Source organism: Tachypleus tridentatus, chromosome 12 (assembly GCF_004210375.1).
Source record: "Tachypleus tridentatus isolate NWPU-2018 chromosome 12, ASM421037v1, whole genome shotgun sequence".
Classification (NCBI taxonomy): domain Eukaryota; kingdom Metazoa; phylum Arthropoda; class Merostomata; order Xiphosura; family Limulidae; genus Tachypleus; species Tachypleus tridentatus.
Genome location: NC_134836.1, coordinates 29,211,549 through 29,236,073, shown reverse-complemented (window position 1 = coordinate 29,236,073; position 24,525 = coordinate 29,211,549). Strand labels below are relative to the sequence as shown.

At 36.0% G+C, this 24,525-nt stretch overlaps 1 protein-coding gene across 1 annotated transcript in view; it reads right to left on the bottom strand.

The window, feature by feature from the left end:
• LOC143235442 (transcription factor AP-2-epsilon-like) overlaps nt 1-24,525 on the bottom strand; it is a 187,765-nt gene that overhangs the window by 127,838 nt on the left and 35,402 nt on the right. The gene's annotated exons all lie outside the window — the stretch shown is intronic.

Here is a 24,525-nt window from a genome sequence, read left to right as displayed (position 1 = left end):
CTGAAAACGTATCTTTTATTGCCTAAACCACAGTCTCCAAGCGACTTTAAATAGTTGTTATTTTTGGAATTTCGCGCAAAGCTACAAAAGGGCTATCTGCGCTAACCGTGTCCAATTTAACAGTGTAAGACTAGAAGGAAGACAGTTAGTCATTACTACCCACCGTCAATTTTTGGGCTACTCTTTTATCAAGTGGGATTGATTGTAGCATTAACGCCCTTACGACTAAAAGAGAGAGCATGCTTGGTGTGATGGAGATTCGAACCCGCGACACTCAGATTACGAATCAATCGCTCTTACCATCTGGTCTTGCCGGGTCTATTTCAAACAGACGAAACGGGTATAGCATTTTCAACTACAGCGGAATCTTATTCGACACATGGGTTAAATGGCTGTGTAGATGACCTCCAGGTTCAGACATAATGGCCCGTAATAGGAAATCTGCTAACGAAAAGGATGGTATAAGTCAGCCGTACCTGCCGTTAACATGGTTGCTCTTAACTGAGTAACTAGACTGGCTGCCACTTTATAATGCAATAACAGATGAATATGTGGAGCGTCTTCAGTTAGGTTTTATTAGCTCGAACCTTGAACCTTTCAATGTGCACCCCGAAGACCTAACTTCTCAGACACATTTTCAGAGAACGTTCAAAAGTACAAAATCACGAAAGTTTTGAGCCCGTGAATAAAGCGCATGATAAAGATACACAGAAGAACCTCTTAAGCAAAATCACTAATCTAAAGATCCCTTGGTGAGTTGACAGTAAGCTTATGAATGTGCAAAACTAAAATCATAAATTCAGTGGACAAATAGCAGAAAGTCCCTTATGTGGCTTAGCGCTAGAAAGGAAACTAAGTTCATTTCAGGGTTGTTTAAATCCGTCACATATCTATTCAGGTGAACTTATATAGATTAAATGTACTTCCACAGAACCCCTGAAAATGTTCTGATCCAAGAGAAAGTTAAACCAAAATTAAGAATACACAATTCCTTGCTTTTCAAGTTCGTGTGTCTGTGCATAATCTTCTTGTGATTCATTGTATGTGCACGTTTTACTAACGTCACACAGTACAAACTGCAACGTTGAGCATCCCTTATTTGACGTCATTTTAGTGTCTACTGACTGACTGACAGATAACATACTACTCCATACTGGTGCGAGTGGTGACTCTTCCAGAAAAGTTTCGCCACTATTTCAGTGTGTTTCAGATAATCAAAGTTCTCCGCTGGGACAGCGGTAAATATACTGATTTATAAGGCTAAAATCAGAGTTCGATACCTCTCGGTGGATACAACAGAAAGTCCGATGTGGCTTTGCTATAAGAAAACACACACAAATAAATGAAAAATCTTATTAAGAGCTACTTGCTCTAGTCAACTGTAACACATTTGAGACATGACACATGATTCGAGTAAAAATTACCAAGAAAAATTCTCGCGTTATCTGAATTAAAATTGGCAAGAAACCTAAGTTATGGCATAATATACAGTTGAACCCTTCTAAAGCAGCCACCTTCAGGACTGAGAAAAACTGGCCTGAATAGAGGGATTCCACTGTACATAATTAGGGATTATGTAAACAAAAAAGGGACTGTGATCGAATGATCGCTTTCAAGGGGTGACCAAATCTGAGAGGTGGCCGCTTTGAGGGATTCTACTGTAATTAAAACTGCCAAGAAAACTAAGTTGTGATATTATTTGAATTAAAACTGCCAATAAATTCAATGGTCCAACATAAAATTACAAAGAAATAAAGATGTTGAGATGATCCAAGTTAAAACTATAAAGTTATGATAAGATGTTGATCCGAGTTAAAAGTACAACAAATACAAGTTGTGGCATGATCGAAGTTAAAACAATCAAGGATCCCATATTTTGATACGATCCAGTTGAAAATACCAAGAAATCCAAGTTGTGACATGATCCAAGTTAAAACTACCAATAAACCATAGATTCGACTTGAGCCAGGTAGAAACTTTCCAGAAATCCAACTTACAAAATGATACAAGTTAAAAATACGAAGAAATCAAAGTTGTGACATGGTGCAAATTAAAACTACTAAGACATGATAAGAGTTAAAACAATCTAGACTTTCAGGTTGTTGTATTATCTAGGTGAACCTACCAATAAATCCAAGTTGTAACTTGATAGAAGTTCAAACTATCAAGGAACTCAACTTGCGACATAATTAAAGTTCAAACCACTGAAAAGCCCAAGCTGTGACATGATTCAAATAAAACTACCATGAAATCCAAGTTGTGACATAATTCAAGTTAAACTGACAACCAAACCAAGTTGCGGAATGGGCCAAGTTAAAACTAAAAAAGAACCCAAATTCTGACATGATCCAAGTTAAAAGAACCAAGACACCCTAGCTGCGACATGATCCAAATAAATACAACCAGGAAATGCAGCTTCTGTGACATGTTCTAATTTAAAACCGACAGGAAATCTAAATTACGAAATGATCCAAGATAAAACTACCAATAAACTGACGTTGTGAAATAATTCAAATTAAATAACAAAGAAACTCAACTCAACCTGCAACGTAATCCAAGCTAAAAGTACCAAGAAACCCATGTTATAACATGATCTAAGTTGGAACTTCCAAGAATCCCAAGTAGTGACATGATCCAAATTAAACCCACTAATAAATTAGAGATGTGGCTTAAGCTCACCGAGAAATCACGATTTTGACGTCTTTCAATTTGAAAATACAAAGAAATCCAAGTTGAAACATGATCCAAGTTGAAACAATCAAGGAATTCAAGTTGGGAGATGATCTATGTTTAAACTGCAAAAAGATACAAGTTATGACTTGATCCAAGTTGACATTACAATAATGCAAGTTAAAACTTTGAGGAAACCAAGTTGTGACATGATCCATGTTAAACCCTTGAAAAAATTCAAGTTATAAAATGATCCGAATTAAAATTACCAAGATAATAAAGTCCTGACATGGTACAGGTTAAAACTACTTAGACATATAGGTTGTGACATGGTACAGGTTAAAGCTGTCAAAAGTTATGTCATTATCCAAGTTAAAGCTGTCAAAAGTTATGTCATTATCCATGTTAAAACATCCAAAAAATTCAAGTCAGGACACTATTGAAATTAAAACTACAAAGAAATAGGAGTTGTGACATAATCCAAGATAAATCTACCAACAAATTCAAGTTGTGACATGGCCCAAATTAATAGTTCCAGGAAACCCATATTACTACATGATCCATATTAAATCTAAGGAGAAATACAAGTGATGACATAATCCAAGTTAAAACTATAAAAATTCCGAGTTACGATATGATCAAAGTTAAAAGTAAGAAGAACATCAAGTTGTGACACTATCAGAGTTAAAGCTACCATGAAATTCAACTTCTCACATGATACAAGTTAAAATTAAAGTAGTGAAATGCTAAAACTACAGAGAACTCCAAGTTGTGACATGGTACAGGCTTTAACTACAAAGGAATGCAAGTAGTCACATGATAGAAGTTAAAGGTTAGTTAGAAGTATCAAGGAACAAACCTTGTGACAAGATCCAACTTGAAATTATCAAGTCCAAGTATTGACAAGACCCAGCTTAAAACTACTAAGAAATCAATATTTTGACATAATCCATGTTAAAACCACTAAGAAATCCAAGTTGTAAAATGACCCAATTTAAAACTACCAAAAAGTTCAAGACATTAAATTTTAGTTAAAACTACCTGTGAATTGAAGTTCTGGCATGATCTTAGCTAAAACTACTAAGAAATCCAAGTTGTGTCGCGATCCAAGTTGAAATGAAAAAGAAATTAAAGTTGTGAATTAATTAGAATGAATACTACTAAGACACTCTATATGTCACATGATCGCAGTGGAAACTACTACGAGTTCAAAGTTGTAACATGAACCGAGTCAAAACTACCAAGAAACCTAAGTTGCGACATGATCATGATCAAAGTTAAAAACACCAAAAAATCTAAGTTCTGACATCGTCAAAGTTAAATCTATGAATAAATTCAAGTTGTGAAATAATCCAAGTCAAGACTACAAAGAAACCTAAACTGCAACATGGCCTACGTTGAAGCTATTTGGTTGTCCAGAAATAAATGTTGGAATTCTCACGATGACATTTAGAAGTTGAATATTGAGTAACTTATCATTGGTTGGTTAGTTTAATCCAACGTTTGTCGCTTACAAGGTGTCTTAATTCTCTACTGTTTCAACTCTACTCAAAGTAAGTTTCGCAACACCAAAGGTAGAATGGTCTGATTTTCCACTACGACTTCAAACGTGGACATAAAATTACCAAAACTACATGGAACACTAACCAGGCATTTTGTCATGGATCATTTACTGAACGTATGGTTCAGCGTTGGTTCCAAAGGTTTTGACATGGAGATGAAAGTCTTGAAGACCACGAAGATCGTGAAAGGAAGTCATCCTTAGATGAAAACGCATTAAGAGGAGCAGTTGAGACAGACCCTCACACAACAGTACGTGAGCTTGCAGAAAAGATAGGCACAAGCAAATCAAGCATTTCCAATCACCTGAGTGTGATTGGAAAGGTGAAAAAGTTGGATAAGTGGGTTCCGCATGATCTGACTGAAGATCAACAACATTATTCTAATAAGACCGGTTAGGGATGACGCTAGAAAAATCGAACGAATTGGGAATCGAGGTTCTGCCTCATCCATCTTATTCCCCAGACTTTTCTCTTAGAGATTTCAATTTTTTCGAGCACTTTGAGAACATTTTGAACAATAAACGCTTTCAAAATCAGGTAGCTGTAAAAGAAGCTTTCAGGCAGAGCATTGACCATAGAAACTCTGATTTCTACAGCAGCGGCATAAACAGCAACGTTACACGTCAGCAAAAGCGTTTTGAAGCAAATGGTGCTTACTCTGATTAAAGCATGTTTTACAACACTGATTTATACTTTTCCAAACTTTGCAGTTCAAGAATGAGATTTATTTCCAGACAACCTAATACTAAAAAAATCAATGTTCTGACATGATCCAAGTTAAACCCTCGATGAATCCCAAGTTGTGATATTATCAAAATTAAACTCACCAAAAAATCCAAATTTACATGATATAAGCTAAAAGTACCAAGAATGTTATGTTATGATATGATCCAAGCTAAAATTAACAAGAAATGCAAATTATGACACATAATTCTCATCCGACTCAGAAACGAACAAAAAGAACAAGATCTGTCATGATCAAAGTTAAAAATACCAAGAAACCCAAGATCCAACGTGATCGAGTGAAAAGTATTATGAAATTAGAGTTAAAACCTGAACTAAGTTAAAGCTACCAACAAATCTGTTGTAACATGAACCAATTTGAAACTACTAATAAACCCAAGCTGAAACATGATCTAAGTTAAAACTACCAAGAAACCCAAGTAGTAACTTGGTTCAAGTAAAAACTAACAGGATCCACGTTAAAACTGCAAATAAACTAAATGGTTTAATAAACTTAAGTCGTTACATAATCCGATTTAAAATAAAATGGAAATCCAAATTAGAATTATCAAGAAATCTTTGCTGTGACATTATCCATTTCATAAATACTAAGAAATCAATGTTGTAACACGAAAGAGATTCAAAAATATTAATAAAAGAATAAATTTATTGTACCTATTTCTTTCCTCGCAAAATATATCAAAGTAAATTATGTTGAAAACCAGGATATTTTACTGATTTTGACTTACTTGACACAGTTAAGAGGATATTTACTAGGATGATACTAGAGATGAGTTGTTCTTATTCTAATAGTTTAAGATAATTTAAGTTAAGGATATATGGATAAGAGTTGACCATATGAAGGTTTAAAAGATTATCGATAGGATAAATTCCTGTGATATTCTGAAGGCAACAAAAAAGACGAGTTGACAAAAGTAAGGTTTATAAAAGGTTAAAGTTGTTTGTTTTGGAAACGAGTTGACTGAATTATAGAATGAGAAGCTAATAAACGCACATGTAGGAATTATTTAAACAACTTCTGATCTACACTAAGAGCATAATGATATTTGACAGTCTCTCTAATAACGCACCGAGACGCAAACCCCGAATCCTTGAAAAAAATAGGCATGTTGGCTCATGAACTAAACATGACGTGATTTTGCAAGCTTTATTCTTAGCGTAACTTTGCCAGTATTGAATTAAGACCTTTCTATGTTGGGAGCAGTAAGATGTGAACTTGGCGAAATGTGTGTTTGTTTTGAAGTTAACTATAAACCTACACAATTCGCTGTGCTTCTTCGATCACGGGTATCGAAACCCAGATTTTAGCGGGCTCTGTGAAAATGAATTCAAATACGAAAAATTGGAAGATACCGAAATCTTTGGGGGGGGGATTTGTGTGTAGAGGTGGAGAAATGTACCCCCTGTATGTTTGTACCCTGAATTCAATACCCTGTAAGTATGTACCCTGAATTCAATACCAAGCTTTACGGAAAGTTAAACACTACCCAACACAGAGCTAGCTGTCTGGTGACGATTTTTCAGAATAATACGTCAGAAACATGACTGGCAGAATTGACACCGATATGTATACTAAAACGTTAGAAACATGACTGAGACGTTTAACACCGGTATATAAAAAACAAACAAACAACAAAACATTGCTTAACATTTTGGTTTGTTGTTTTTTTTAATTTCGCGCAAAGCTACACGAGGGCTATCTGCGCTTGCCATCTCTAATTTTACAAAGTAAGACTAGAGGGAAGGCAGCTAGTCATCACCACCCACCGCCAACTTTTGGGCTACTCTTTTACCAATGTATAGTGGGATTGACTGTCATATTATATAACGCTCCCACGGCTGAAGGGGCAAGCATGTTTAGTGTGACAGGGATTCGAACCCGCGACCCTCGGATTACGAGTTGATCGCCTTAACCACCTGATCATGCCGGGGCTTTAACACTTTGAAATTTTAATTAAAATATTTTTCTTTTGTTCTCTCCATTTATCTTAATATCTACAACACTGTGGGATATTCCTTCAACTGAGTGTCTCTAATTCCAAGTACATATGCACACATTAATTCTCAAATTATCAACTTACTTTTATATTATTCATTTCCTGTGGGGTCAACATATTGCGTCATACTGAGTAATTAATTCTGGCTGAAATTACTTATTACAGGAGAGTAATCTATCAGTAATTAATGGTATTAAGTGGAATAATGATGATATTTGGTTCACGTTTTTTACGTCATTTATATTTCTTCAGTATAAAACACCGTAAAAATAAAGGAAAACAAAGGCTTATCGAATTTGAAAACATCAATGTGCATTTGCAACTTTGCTGCCCTTGAACAGACACAATACAGTTGGCATCTTCAGTCTGTTTTAGCAAAGGTTTTATTGTAATAATTCCCAAGCATAGATTTGCGCTAAATTTGTTTACTTATTTTCACAGGAGTCTTCTCAACTTTTCTATTTGGATCCTAGCCAGCTTGACGTAATAATGATGTGGATGATGTGGCGTCACACACATAACGCCATGCCTGATCTGGTCCTGCCAAAATTTAGAATTTATTTACCTGTACTTTAGCGAATTCGGAGGGATCGAGTGTTACTGTCTGACTGACAAAACCTCTTGGTTTTTATATATATTGACTAACGCAGAGCTCCAAAACATTTGCAACCAAATTAGTATCTCTACTGCAACATTACTTTAAATACAAGATCGTAAGCCTAATCTATGATCAATTACATTTCCAGTTAACCAATTTAACAAGAAGCAAACGAATGGTAATTGAGCTGATGTACGAGAAGTTTCAGTTTCAAAACAATATAAAATAATTCCAATCACAGACACCAAAACCTATAACTACACTTGTCTTAGGCCTAATATTACTTAAATCTTTGTTAAGTACGGCTTATATTCGACGAAGCAGTGGTTTCTGATTTTTTTTTTACAGGCGACATTCTAGCGGTGACGATCCGTTAGTCCTACAGCCTGTTATTCCAAAGGATCGATAGTCCCAACATCTAATTATTTTATAACAGTCAAAATGTTAAATGTCTGTTTTGTTAAATTTCTGAAATATTGTAAAAAAATACCCTAGGATATAACCTAAAAGTGCTAGCTACACAAATCATACATTTACGCATCAGGGATGGATTTTGGAATCTTACTCTTCTGAGAAAATAAACATTCAATGTTCTTATTCCATAGTGCTGTGATAACGAATGTTATATTCCTAGCTCATTAAACATGGTGAAAGCTTTCAGTCCGTAAAATTGTCTGGATACTGAATGAGCTATACATTCCAATATTTCTCGTGTTTGTATTTAAAATGAAGGCAAACCGTCAGGGTCGACTGGTTCACCCGAATCCTCGAAAATAATCTTTAAACTTTTTAGTTTAGAGTATATTAATCTATTATGGACCTACAAATGTCTTTATTCATTGAATATCAGACTTCAAAATACTGGGCGATTACCACCTTCACAGACTTATCTTGATTCGCTCGACAACCTTACTGCCACATATAATATATATATATTTCAGTGGCAGATTTAATGTTGTGTGGGCCCATGGAGTAATACTTTTTATGGGTCCCAGGTAATTCTACATAGAATAAAATTATCAATGAGCTCCCATTAACACCATGGGTCCTGAGGCTGAGCCCTTTCTAGTTCCTACCTAAATATGCCACTGCATATTGTAAAATTTGTTTTTTACGTTATTAATTACACTAAGTTTGCTAAAACTTATTACACGCCTAACAACTTGCTGAGACGCACAGCTTGGAAACCACTTCGATAAAGAGAAAATTTTTAATTTAGTTAGGGCTAACCTTTGTCGTGCTTAATACTGTCATATATAAACTTATAATGTTATTCTACTGCCTAACACATATATATGATAGGCCAAAATATAACTTTTAAACCTACCTTTCAAACATTCCGCTTCTCAAAAATGCATACCACATATACCTTTCTAATCAACCGAGATACTAAGAAAACTACAAATATTTTTCCAGTTTAACTGTCTAGATATTTTATTTCACACTTTCAGTATACAAATAACAATTGTTTTCGTTATTGTTTGTAATTAATTACAAAACTAAACAATTGGCTAACTTTCCTCAGCCCTCCAAGGGTATCGAAACCCGGTTTCTAGTGTTGTAAGTCCGTAAAATGCCACTAGAGGGCACGAAAAACAAAAATATCAAGTAATACTCTTGTTGCTAAGCAACATAATATAAAAGCCATTATTCAAAACGCGTGTCAGACAAAGACTGACAGAGTTATAGATTAGTAACCCTGTATCCAACAAACTCTTGGATCCACAAAACTGCAATCTGATGCATAAATAGTGTTAGTTATCTGATGCATAAACAGCGTTAGAAAATGCTTCAAAACCGATGGTGTCCAGACCCTAACTGAAGATAAGAAAGATATTATTTTATGATACTCAGAGGTTTCAAATTATCAATATGTACATGATATAAATCTCGGAATCCTGAAGTAAAGAAAATTTAAATCGACAAATCGGAGTGAAATTCTGGTAGATAGTCAAGTGTTAGAAACTTTGAGGAAACGGGAGTTATTATTTCTAAATTGGAAAATTAAACTGCGCTGGAGTGGAAAATCTCATGTAATGAGTATATTTAACGCTTTGATTGTTTTCAATTTTGCTGTAAGTTTGTTCCACCTAACCGATTGAAAATAGGTAACCGAATGTTTACGTCCTTATTAATCTTACGCTTGGTTGAGTGTAGTGTTTTGAGTGAGTTACTGAAAACTAGTTCCGTATATTTGTAATTTCTAGCGACGTCAAGTAACGGATAAACTGAAATGCTCGAGAAACAATGAGAATTAATAACGTGTTTGTGAAACATGTTTGTTCATCCTTAAGTACAAATTCGCATAGCTGACAATTATTGTTGTTGCAAGAATCGAGCCACGAATTCTAACGTTATAAGCCCTCGGGTTTACCGCTGAGATACTGGAAGAAAGTGTCGTAAAATGATTATTAAATATTGTGTTTTGGTATTATAATTAGTATTATTTCTTTTTTTTCTTAACAACAACAACTTGTTTGAAATTGCAAAAAAAAAATTGCCTGAATTTTTCGGTTGCCTTGCAAAATGAAACTAGTTTATCATTAAATATTTCCTGGATTTTGGTTTAATTGGTTTGAATTTCGCGCAAAACGTCTCGAGGGCTATCTGCGCTAGCCGTTCCTAATTTAACAGTGTAAGACTAAAGGGAAGGCAGATAGTCATCACCACCCACCGCCAACTCTTGGGCTATTCTTTTATCAACGAATAGTGGGATTGACCGTAACATTATGACGCATCCACGTCTGAAAGGGCGAGCATGTTTGGTGCGTCTGGGATTCGAACCCGCGACCCTTAGATTACGAGTCGAGTGTATTAACCACCTGGCCATGCCGGGCCTATATAACTGGAACTGAACAACTGGATTGGCTGGCGCTTTTATAAATCTCCCACAGCTGAAAGTGTGGAACATATTCAGCAGCTCACTTTAGACCCTTTGATGTGCACTCCACACATTAACATGAAGCCATGCTCGGGCCTTTCGGTATCCGATATGGTAGTGGTTATGCCGATAATGTAAGATTTCTTTTTCTAATTTGTATACTACCCACATATTCGTTTAGAACTTTTACGTGTAAAAAAAAAAAAAAACGTTTATTATTTTACTATAATATGAATTATTAACATATTCAGTCCTTTCTACAACGAATTAACATTACATTTTCTCTTTTCATTAATTATTCACAGCTGTGTAAGGAAAGCAAATGAGTAAATTATTATGTCATTGTTGACGTAACGGCAGAGCACATGACGATATTATGACATTGTTCGGTCTAGAGTTCATAATGCTATTATCGTTTCTTGATCCAGATGTGACACTTCTGACGTCATCGTCAATACATTTGGAAAGGAAATGGCATACTGTGGTAATAGATTAATTCGTATGTACATATATTATGGAAACACCTTTCATAAAGACGTATAAATAACAATGGCGCTACTTATCTTTGCAGGAGTTGCGAGTGGTGTGTTTTCAGAATACGCGAGTAACGGCAATTGAACTAACTGGCTTAGAGAAACAGAAGACATAATAGTCCCCAGCTCTAACTGGCTTTTCAACGAGATCCTGTCTAGGAGATTAGTTTTGGTCAAGTATGTCAATGCTTCTGTTACAGTGCCTTATCGTTAACATTGACAATAGCTTGCGTTATTTGCAAAATTCAGAGATTTGAAACTTTTCTATCAGGAATGATTTAAAGCACAGTTGAACGTCTTTTTTAACAGTTATACAAAAGTTAACTATCTTTGTTTGATTAAAGTATTTCAATGAGCTTTAGTGAAGTTATCACTAAAACCTTAAGCATGATGACAATGTATGTCTATGCTTTCTTTCAACGCAGAAAACTCTGTCCACCGAAAGGGAATCGAACCGCTGATTTTAACGTTGTAAATCCGTAGACTTACTGTTGTACCAGCGGGATACGTCAACGAAGTGAGAGAAGTTTACAAACAATATAGATTTATATTCTATTCATGAAGAAATAACATATAAATTGCACGGAAAACGTTTATTTTTGGTAACAACCCATGTGGAGTCTCTTTCTTTATATAGTGCAAAACTACAAAATGATCTGCGATATCGCAGGGTTCGAATCTATAATATTAGAGTTATAAGCACTTAAAGGAACGACACCTGCAAACTATATGGAACAATGCTTTATCAAATCGACACAAATTAAGTCTGTTTGTAATGAAATCTTGCAAACTATGCACTTCCATTGCAGTGTTCGAAGTCTTACTTCAGTGTAATAAAGTACCAACTCTTGTCCCTGACCTACCGAGCGACTAAAAAAAAAAGAGACAAAAAACACAAACAAACTGAATGACACAGAAACAATAGTAAAAATGAATCAAGCTTTTGTTTGGATGAGAGAAAAGCCACAATAGGTTATCACCTGTAACCACGTGGGAAATAGAACTTCGACCACATATTTTAGTGTCGTAAATTCATAGACTTACTACTGTCCTATCGGGAGAAATTAACTATATCTGAAAAGTCATGTACAATTTTTATATCCTGAATATGTGACAGTTTTATCTATCGACCTAAAACTAAATGTTTTAGAGAAAAGAGTCGTGAAACGATGTTTGAATTACTCAAGAGAGAAAAAGAATTGAAAAATAATGACTAAGAGAATGAGAAACTATTTCTGAACTTGGAATTAAAATAGAAACGTGTAGTATATTTTGTAATTAATCATGGTAATATTGGATCAACTCTAAGCATGGACAAATGAGGAAAGCTTTTTTTTAAAAAAAAAAGCTAATTAAAGTTCATAGAAACTGAAGAACGTACCCCTCGAGGTAAATTCCCGTATGTGGTGAGGACACTTCCTAGAGAAGGTTCTGTAATTTTAGTTTACCTTCTCCGTGATCTAAATATCCATCCTCGTGTTTGCCGTGCATGGAAGCCCATGAAGGGGAGGAGAGAATCCTGATGGTTGAGGGGTACAACTCCAACACGCCACTCTAGCCTTGAGTTCATGTAAACGGGTGTTCTTGGGGTAGCCCTCAGCGTTAATCGGCTAGCCCTCTTAGGCTAGGGTCAACAGAATATCAGTGTTGGACGTCCTCAACGGGTGTTGTAGATATTGAGTCTGACGCTGGTGTTTAAGTATAGTGCTCACAAAACCCTGACGTTGCTGCAGTATTCTTGTTTGGCATTGTAGTACATCTCCTGGGTAAGGCTCCATTGTGGGCGGAGTTAATGAGAACTGAATCTTTCTTCTTTTATTATGGATCCCCCAAATCCAAATAAAAATAAATTAATAATAAAAAACAGCTCATTGATAAACGACCGCTTTTTGAAGACTCTAAATAGCTGTCTTCATCTTCCTCTACACTTGCACTTCCTTTACTCATACTTCATTCATTGTCAGACAAACCTTTAAGGCAAATGTCTCCCGTTTTTATTTAGAAAGGAGTAGGGAGGATTATTGGCTGTTCTAAGTCAGTCAAGAAGCTACGTTCTTGAGCCATCTTAGTGGAAACGGTCACCCCAAAATTCAGTGAACTCTTCTTGCAATCAAAGACCATTGGGGATATGATAAACCCATTGAGGTTACTCCCCACGTTACTTTGAATTTCTCACAAGGCATTATTGTTGAGAGGGATTTAAAGAACATTCCCTAGTCTGAGATCCTCGCTGGTTTCTTCATCCAAGGAGTTAATACAGTGAGACGTATCTCCACTTCCAAGGACGGAATTATATTGCCTACCAATGTTCTAATTTTGACATTTACATCACCTCGTCTACCTGTCACTGTGACAGATTATTTGAACTATAAGGTACAGTAATATATTCCTAACCCTCTCAGATGTTTCGACCGTCAGCAGTTTTGTCACTCAAACACATCACGTCGTGGTTCCCTGACATGTGCTTATTGGGGACGCAAAGACCATGATGCCTACGAGTATGAATTGTGTTAATTGTCCCAACAGTGTTTCCACTTGTTGAAACAGTCCTGGTACGCTTCTTTTGTAATGTCCTCCAGCTCCTTCGTCGCATTTGCCTTAATCTCGGGAATCGTCTCAAATCTTCTTCCTTTCAAGGGTCTTTTGAGTTTGGGGAACAAGAAAAAAATCGCACGGAGCAAGGTCAGGTGAGTAGGGGGGTGGGGAAGAACAGTGATCGAGTGTTTGGCCAAAAACTCACGCGTTCTGAGGCACAAATTTCGCAGCAATGCGGTGCATCTTCAATGTTTCGGTCAAAATCTCGTAACAAGATCCAACTGATATCCCACACTCTTCAGCAAGCTCCCTGACAGTCAGACGTCGATTTGCCCGCAACAGGGTGTTGATTTTGTCGACGTGTGGGTCGTCAGTTGACGTGGAAGGACGTCCAGGACGCTCATCATCTTCAATGGACTGTCGACCATCCTTAAAACGTTCATGCCACTTAAAACATGCCGTACGCTTCATAGCAACATTACCGTAAGCCGTGTTAAGCATAGCAAAAGTTTCAGTCACAGATTTTCCAAGTTTAACACAAAATTTTACAGCAAGTCGTTGCTCCTTCAGGTCATTCATTCTGAAATCCGCCAAACGATAAAATCGCACTTCACTTAAAACCGCGTAGCTAATACACAAATGAAGATATCTGCAATCGGGAAATGGCGTCGTAATCAACTGATCTGTGCAAACCTAGCGACACCAAGCGGATTCCCCTGGAACCAACTGGGGCCGCGCAATTCAAACAGTCCGCGTATTTTTTGAACAGCCCTCGTATACTTTTGGACCACAACCTGTCTCTCTTCAATAGTGGATCTTATACTTGTTTTCATGCACCTAGTCAGTCTTTTGTTGCTATTAATCTCTCTATTTGCTTCCCCTTAACTTTTTTTGGAGGGTAGACAGTGACCCATGGGGCAGTGATCATTTCATATCACTTTGAGGGAGACTGACTGATCGTGGTCTGTGCCACCAGATTCGCATGCATCAGTGGAGGTTAGATCAGGCCAACTGACTCTCTTTCAGTGCTTTCTCAAAATTTGATTCTGTCGTCATTCGCATGACATCGATAGACTACTGTGTAGCAGCACTGACTGACTGTATTGTTTAGGCGTCTGCTCAATATATCCTAAAACCTCGACACGTTTTCCACGGTATTCTGGTTTGTGGTGGAGTTCTGCGTGCTAAATAGAATAAAAGGCTCAAATACTGGCCTGGGACACCGTTCATATGTATCCTACACTTTCAAACAGCATTGATTTTCAGCAGGCCTATGTCCATATTCGGCAGGTAAGACGTGAAGACCAAAAGAAATCTTGGATTAAGTTCACAACTGGCATCTTTTCTATCACCAGTTTCAAAATCATATGGGCAGTAATCGAAAGGTCAGTGAGCATAATACTTCCTTTCCCCCTTCGATCCTGCTCTCTGATCGCCAGGAAGTTGTTGGTCCACTTAGCAGAGGTTCTTTTCGTGCATCTAGCCCTTTTGTTTCTTCCCCCCACCTTCTTTACTATCAAGTCCCAGGCAGGGCGATCCCCTCTATGACTATAATTGCCCCTCTAACCTAGTGCAATTCGAGCTTGCTCTTCATCGATCTGGCAGGACATCAGTCGGACCTGATGAAATTCACTACGAGCTGCTGTGCCATCTTTCTTCTGCTATTATTCTGGTTGTTTTAAACCACATCTGACAGGAAAATGTTTTCCTGATACTCAGCGCCTGGATACTGTTCTTCCTCTTTCTTAAACTGAGAAAGATCCCAAGATTCCTTCAAATTATCATCCAATTGTTTTGACGACATGTCTCTGTAAGGTCTTTGAGAGGGTGGTTAATGCTCGTCTTGTTTGATTCCTCGAACAAACAACCTTTCTCGCCCACCCAGTGTGGGTTCTGATGACAGCACTCCACCGTGGGACACCTGATCCGACTTGAATCGTCGATCAGAGAAGCCTTTCTCAAGCCACATTTTTTTTCATATTCTTTGACCCTGAGAAGGCTTACGATACCATATGCAGGTACATCATTTTGCGAGACCTCCACACATTTGGGTTAAATGACCATTTACCCACTTTTATCCCAAACTTCTTAATGGACTGGCGATTCCACGTCCGTGTGGGCTCAACGCTTTCCCGTTGTTTTCTACAAGAATTTTAAGTACGTGTCTTAAGAGTTACATTTTTCAGTGCTATCACTGCACAACTTCCTTCTACCGTTGCAAACAGGCTCTGTGTCAAAGACTTCCACATCTTGTGTCAGTTATCGACCATGAGTCTTTTTGAGCAGCAGCTTCAGATCACCCTCAATCATTTATTGAAGTGAATCACAGCAAACGGTTTTTCCTTTTCAATATATAATTTAAGTCACAATAGCCCATGTTTTACCGTAGAGCCGTCGTTACAACTCTGAACGACTGCACCATTTTAGATATGTTTCTAGCATGGGTTTACCCCTGATGCTGGACAGTGTCATTGGAGATGGTGATATCGTTCGCCTTACTCGTATTTTTAAATTTTTAAGAGCCATTGGCCATTTTAATTTTATTTAAGTTTTTATCTGCTTTTTCAAGTTTTTTTAGTTTTTTTTTTATTAATTTTTACATTTTATAACGATTTTACTTTGACGTTTTTTATAAAGGGTTGTTTGGAGAAGATAGTCCCTTTGCTTTGCGCCAATAAACACCAGCCAACCTGAAGAACGTTTCAAGTCTTCTAAGTAGATTTTATTGCCTAAGAAACAAAATTTGAGTAAATGGAAGAACACGGTATTCCCAAATCAATCGTACAATAGATAACATGGAGATAATCCCTAAGCAGTTGTTGTGTGCAGTATAAAAATGTTAGAGTTAAATTAGCTCGATACATTACACTGAGAAATAAAACATGAACGATAATATTTTTGGTGAAACAAGCAAAAAAAACAAAATCACAATCAAAACAAACAGCATGACCAAAGAATAGAGTAATCCCTAGATAATCCAAACAAATAAAAACTTAAGAAGAGAAGGGTCTAGACAACAACAAAAAAATAATAGAAAATACAAGAGAGGATTGTAAAATAACTAACAGACAATACAAGTAAAAAACACAAGAAAAAAATATGATAGCTACTGAATAATGAAATAACACTAAAAGAAAAAGAACTGATAAATACTGGTCAATTCAAACAGGAGACATAAGAGAAGAATTCAATGAACAGTGGACAATTTAACAGAATACATAAGAGAAAGTAAAATAATTATTAGTCAATCCAACTGAAAAAGATAGTAAGTAAAGGATAGAAAAATAATTATATAATTCAAATGAAAAATATAACAAGAAAAAGACACATCAGCCAGTAGCTGAATGATTGAAACACAAGACAGTGCAAAAGAAGGACAATTCAACCAAAATGACATCACAAAAGAAGGATACAAAAATCATTAGAGTTACTAAACAAGCCAATTGAAAAACATATCAAACGAAGGAAATAATAGCTAATAAACAATCTCGCCTTCTAAAAAAAATAAAATAAAAGAATAAGCGATACAAAATACACGAGACAAGTCAAAGGAAAAAAACGTAACAACTAAACAATCCAACCGAAGAAACATAAGAAGTGAAAGATAACCACTGAGCTATTTAACTAAAGAAACATAATAAGAAAAGGATAACCATTGGCTACTCCAGTTTCAAAACAAAGATCGCAAAGAAAGGTACAATGATCACTAAATACAGTCCCGAGTTGGTTAATGTGTACTAGGTCCCAACAACAGGTAAAAACAACATGCGTATATAACACACAGAACAGGTCTTAATAGACAATGTACACGTAAATGTCGTGTTTTATAATTAAAAATAAAAAACAGGGCATTTTTCTGCTTTCGTTTGCGTCTTGGAGCATTCAAGCTCTTTAATGTTGGCCCCTTTGATGCTACCGTGGTTCAATCTTAACTTTATACAATATGAAACAATGTAAAAAAAACACACACATTAAAAACACACAATAATATACTGCAGCTGATTCATTAGAGTTTGCTCCAAATAAAAGAATATCAAAAATGACTTTTTTAAAACAAAGAGGTAGCCAATCTAGAGTAGAGCCACCACACATTTGTATCTGACAGTGAAAGAAATTTCAGCTGCTGATCTATTACAACATCTGAATCTGTCAGTCAAAGAAATTTCAAGTTCTGATCTAGTAAAGTTTGAAATACAACCCCAGTGAGACACATTTGAATCTAATAGTGGGAGGAATTTCAAGTTAAGTCCAAGTACAGTCTGAAGTAGGACTTCAGCTAGACATTTCTGAAACTGATAGTCATATATACACGGGTGATTTTTCAGAGGTAGGATAGGATAGTTCTTGCATAAATAAGGTTATGAATAAGAAACGTTTGCTCCCATATTTTCACATATGTCGACAAAAATTACCCGAATAACCACATCTTCTACTTCTAATTCTGCTCAAATGAAAACTAATTGAAATGTATCGTAAGCGAGAGATGATGCTGACCCCTCATCATTATACACATGTGCTTATGGTGAAAAGAATCTCAATTTCAGGTCCAGTACAGTCTAAAGTAGAACCAGTCCCACATAGACATATCTGAATTTGAAAGTGGAATATAATAAAGTAGAACTTCAGCTAAGGATATATGAATGTGAAACACAGATCGTAGATCCTATTACACAAAATACTTTTCTCAAAAACCATTTTTGTCTCTTTATCCCCGGTTTCTTTATTGGTAAGTACAAAAATATACAATGGACCCTGTTCACTACAGTATCAAAACCTATTTTGTAGCGATACAGACCATCAAACATATCATTAAGCTACATGGAGAGTCTTTATCGTCATGTCCAACTGACTAGTTAGAAATTGATGTCAATGTCCAAAAGTACTGGAATGATCACCAGTCTTTCTGTGACCAAAATATGAATGCGGATCGCTAAACATCTGATCGGAAGTAGATATGTATGGTTGGTCAGTTGTTTTACACTCAATAATTGTTCGAAGACATTTTTACTCAAACGTTAACCCAGGGGGCGACAGTTAAGCGAGAACGGTCAGGTTACGCTCCTTCTACAGGCAAGAAGCATGTTTTTTTTTTTTATTATAAGTTCAGTGAGCTCCTTGTACAGGCAAGACGTCTGTTTTTATGATAAGTTCAGTGAGCTCCTTGTACAGGCAAGAAGCATGTTTTTTTTTATTATAAGTTCAGTGAGCTCCTTGTACAGGCAAGACGTCTGTTTTTATGATAAGTTCAGTGAGCTCCTTGTACAGGCAAGAAGCATGTTTTTTATGATAAGTTGAGTGAGCTCCTTGTACAGGCAAGAAGTGTGTTTTTTATGATAAGTTCAGTGAGCTCCTTGTACAGGCAAGAAGTGTGTTTTTATGATAAGTTCAGTGAGCTCCTTGTACAGGCAAGAAGCATGTTTTTTATGATAAGTTGAGTGAGCTCCTTGTACAGGCAAGAAGCATGTTTTTATGATAAGTTCAGTGAGCTCCTTGTACAGGCAAGAAGTCTGTTTTTATGATAAGTTCAGTGAGCTCCTTGTACAGGCAAGAAGTGTGTTTTTATGATAAGTTCAGTGAGCTCCTTGTACAGGCAAGAAGTGTGTTTTTTATGATAAGTTCAGTGAGCTCCTTGTACAGGCAAGAAGCATGTTTTTTATGATAAGTTCAGTGAGCTCCTTGTACAGGCAAGAAGCGTGTTTTTTATGATAAGTTCAGTGAGCTCCTTGTACAGGCAAGAAGCGTGTTTTTTATGATAAGTTCAGTGAGCTCCTTGTACAGGCAAGAAGTGTGTTTTTATGATAAGTTCAGTGAGCTCCTTGTACAGGCAAGAAGTGTGTTTTTATGATAAGTTCAGTGAGCTCCTTGTACAGGCAAGAAGTGTGTTTTTTATGATAAGTTCAGTGAGCTCCTTGTACAGGCAAGAAGCATGTTTTTTATGATAAGTTGAGTGAGCTCCTTGTACAGGCAAGAAGCATGTTTTTTATGATAAGTTCAGTGAGCTCCTTGTACAGGCAAGAAGTGTGTTTTTTATGATAAGTTCAGTGAGCTCCTTGTACAGGCAAGAAGCGTGTTTTTTATGATAAGTTCAGTGAGCTCCTTGTACAGGCAAGAAGCATGTTTTTATGATAAGTTCAGTGAGCTCCTTGTACAGGCAAGAAGCATGTTTTTTTTTTATTATAAGTTCAGTGAGCTCCTTGTACAGGCAAGACGTCTGTTTTTATGATAAGTTCAGTGAGCTCCTTGTACAGGCAAGAAGTCTGTTTTTATGATAAGTTCAGTGAGCTCCTTGTACAGGCAAGAAGCGTGTTTTTTATGATAAGTTCAGTGAGCTCCTTGTACAGGCAAGAAGTGTGTTTTTATGATAAGTTCAGTGAGCTCCTTGTACAGGCAAGAAGTGTGTTTTTTACGATAAGTTCAGTGAGCTCCTTGTACAGGCAAGAAGTGTGTTTTTATGATAAGTTCAGTGAGCTCCTTGTACAGGCAAGAAGTGTGTTTTTTATGATAAGTTCAGTGAGCTCCTTGTACAGGCAAGAAGCATGTTTTTTATGATAAGTTCAGTGAGCTCCTTGTACAGGCAAGAAGCGTGTTTTTATTATAAGTTCAGTGAGCTCCTTGTACAGGCAAGAAGTGTGTTTTTTATGATAAGTTCAGTGAGCTCCTTGTACAGGCAAGAAGCATGTTTTTTATGATAAGTTCAGTGAGCTTTTTGTACAGGCAAGAAGCGTGTTTTTATGATAAGTTCAGTGAGCTCCTTGTACAGGCAAGAAGCATGTTTTTTATGATAAGTTCAGTGAGCTCCTTGTACAGGCAAGAAGTGTATTTTTTATGATAAGTTCAGTGAGCTCCTTGTACAGGCAAGAAGCGTGTTTTTATTATAAGTTCAGTGAGCTCCTTGTACAGGCAAGAAGCGTGTTTTTTATGATAAGTTCAATGACTGGTATTGTTCTGCTTTTCGGATTAGAGAGTGGCATTTATCACTGATCACTTATATTAACCGAGTGAAATATTTATGTTAATAGTGCGCTTCAAAGAAGGATAAAGAAAGTTCTGGAGGTAATCAAATTTCTTGCCGAAAGATGATTCTTTCTTGGCAGTAACAATGAACTGATTTTTTATTTCTTCACAGAGAGAATTTCTTTTGGAGATTTGGAGCTGACTCCCAAGTTCGAAAAAGTATTCGCAAGTCACAGTGAAAATCTCAGCATATTTTATACAAACAATGAAGGAAAGGTGTATGGAAGTTCACACAACCAGTATATGTCGATCAATTGGTGTTTGTTGCTCGTTTTTTAACGAAAACGCAAAGTTTACTGAAGTCTTTCTAAAATGTCTACCCACTTCCGGTCGTTCAGGAACGAGCGGATAATTTATTCTTCACTTTAAACGATTTAGGTTTTGATACACTGGACTGATAATATTACCAGCTTGTCAGGAAAAGATGGCTGTCTTCATACACACATATTAGAGAAATTAATGTTTCAGGAGATTGTTCCTTCGGTGCTACACTTTCTCTTAATCTTATATAATTTTAAGCTAGCATTGTTTCCAAGAGTTAGATTCGTTGAGTGCTTCCTGTTTCTGCGTGGGTTCAATATATCGCTGGAAAATACGGACTTAAAATTAATGTAATCGTATTATGCATTGTGCTAAAATCTCTGTTCAGTGTATTATGACTTTGCTATACTAAATCCTCAATAGCCTTATGTCGTAATTACATAAATATACCAGACGCCCTACATAAGCTTAACGAAGACACTACCGAAAGTGAGGCTAGATAAATAGAAGCTCCGGTACCGTGAGACAAGATGGACGTTCTTGGACTTACATTCTCCAAGTCAGAATCATGGAGTCGTTCTCTCCAATGATTTATATGTTTGTTTTAAAGCAACATTTGGCTGCCTAGTGTGTCCATCGCATAGAATCGAGCATCGAACTTAGTATTGTAAGCTCGTGCACTTCTAGCTGTTCCGTCATTGGATTCCTTCAATGACTTCAATAAACTGATTGCTCATTTTATAAATTAAAGCCCAGTCCTGGTTCTGCTGTTTTGCAAAACATCGTCTGGAATTGTTTAGTCGTTCAGAAAAAAGATTTTGACTTCCTAACCAACTTTGGCAATATGACTCTTAAAGAGACTTGTTTTACAGCTATAGCCTAATATTCAAAATATTCGTCTCAAGTAGCTTTGAATTGTTTTAATATTTCATGGAAAATAAAGCTTTAAGCTTCTACAGCAACTCGAGTGTCGCCATCTACAATTTACTTTTCCATAGGTAAACATTCTGCTTTGTATTTACCTTACAATACTGAATAAAGGTAATCCATTATATTTAGAATAAGGAGAATTAAAACCTTTGAGCATTCAACCATGGATCAATTTAGAGGTAACGTCTAGATTCTTTCATGTCCATTGAAAGTGATTTGGTGCAAAATATAGATCTAGACTTCTTTAAAATATAAAATTATTATTTTTTTCATATTCTACAGCGACCATAATACTTTCTCAGCCTATCTATTACTTAACAAGGACAGGGTACAAGAATTTTTTAAATTAATTTTGAAGCCTATTGAGCCAATCTCAACCAAAATTTGAACTATGTAGAATGTTGGTGAATTACTTCCAGTCTGTTTGGCATATTGACGTTTAAAACATTGTTGAATGTTGTAAAGAGACTTAAGATAAAACTGTGAAAGTTGCTGGATTGTTTCTCAAACAACCATGTTTTTCTCATGGTCAGTGAGACGTCGGGTGTTCAAGGGCGGGATCACCTCAAAATCTTTATTTGTTGGTAGATGAAAAGCAAACGGCAAGTGTTTATGAAGAGGCTTTTGTATAATTTTAAAACTTTGAGATAAAGTTTATGTTCAAGTTACAATTTTGAAATATATGAATGTTGCTACATTGTTTTAATGAAGTTTAAACATTCCCCGTCGGTTGATGGGTATTTCAGCTTGTATTTAATAATACGTTATTAGAGTATGAACACAAGATCCTTGCACTCTCAGAATGTCTCGTGTGCATTCTGCTGAGAAAGATTTAACCATTTTACCATAAATAATAATGATATCTTGAGAAGGTCTGATATTCACAAGTTGTATACCACATACCATGTCTAATTTAAGGATGGAGGAAAATTTTCAGTGTGCACAAAACTCTAATTTATTTTATTTGATGGTAAACAATTTAAACAGCAACATAAAACAAAAACAGCAACAATAACAAGAAGTCAATCAACAAATAAAACAAATATTATGAACTAAATGAACTGAAGGACACAACCTCTGGAAAACCCAACCAAAGAGTAACAGAACAAGGTTACAAAAAACATTAAATAATAATTGAACAACAACAAAACATGAAATAAAAATCATTTAAGAAGCAAAGAAAGAACAAGACATAAGAAACCACTGAACAATTAAAACATTCTAATAGAGGAAAACGATGGCCACTAGAAAATTCAGACAGAAATAGAGAAAGAAAGTAATCGAGAGACAAACCTATTAAAGATACAGCTATAAGTAAATCATCAATGATTAAAAATGTTAAAACTACTCTCTTTACACGAGCAATAGGAAGCAGCAGTCATGGTGTAACTTCAAAAGTATCACAGGAGGATAAATGATAGGGCATTCATTATTTTGTGTTCAAGTCTGGTAAGTAATTAAAAAAAAACTGTTTCACTTGTTCTAATTTGTTTGTTTGTTTTGTGAATTTCGCACAAAGCTACTCGACGGCTATCTGCGTTAACCGTCTCTAATTTAGCAGTGTAAGACTAGAGGAAAGACAGCTAGTGATCACCACCCACTGCCAACTATTGGGCTACTCGTTTACCAACGAATAGTGGGATTGACCGTAACATTACAACACTCTCACAGCTGAAAGGGTGAGCATGTTTGGTGAGACGAGGATTCAAACCCGCGACTCTTAACTTATTCTAATTAAAACAAAAGACCAACTGTAAAAAGAGTGCTGAAACATATAGACAAATAAATGTATGTTTATAAACTAGATTTACAATTTTGCATAGCTTATTAAAATTTTTTAATCTAATTCCATTCGTCTGAATGAATTATCCACCACTAAGCTTAAAACAATGTCAATTTTAAAAGCTTTTCAACAGATCCTTTCAATATGTCTGCTATAGATTTGATAACGTTAGAAGAAGAATAGTTTGTTGGCACGCCAGCTCTTGTGATTTGGTTTGTTTCGAATTTCGCGCAATGTTACACGAAGGCTATCTGCGCTGGCCGTCAGTAATTTAATAGAGTAAGACTAGAGGAAGGCATCTAGTCATCACTAACCATAGCGAACTCTTAAACTATTATTTTACCAACGAATAGTAGGATTGACCGTCACATTATAACACACCCATGGCTGAAAGGGCGAGCATGTTTAGTGTGACGGGGATTAGAACCCGCAACCCTCGGATTTTAAGTCGAGTGCTTTAACTACCTACTATGCCGGGCCTCTCTCTACCTTCAAAATAATAAACGAATAAACAGTGCTGAAATAAAACTAAATAGAAAATGTTGTGTTGTTAATTCTTAGCTAAAATAATCTGATTTATTTGTTACTTAAAACTAATAATTATATAAAATTAATTTGCTTACCCAATACAAACCTTTTAAATTGTCGTATATGTAAATGATGGTACATGGGCTAGACAACTATATACAGTTTAATATGTATATGTAAACGTAAACAGGAATTGAAGTAACTGTCAACGTATATGCATGTATAAACATCAGCAGGAACTTGAAATAGCTGTCAATTTAATATATATGCGTGTAAACATGAGAAGGAACTAAAATACATACAGATTTGCTATATATACACAAACTGAAATAAACCTCAAATTTAATATTTTATTATAGTGGGTATGTAAAGCGTTTATTTTTTCTAAGTTATAAGGGAGTTAACAGAGGTGTGAAAATCACTACATTTGATTACCGTGTTATTTTATTGTTGTTTGTAATTCAAAACTACACAATGTGTTAACTGTAC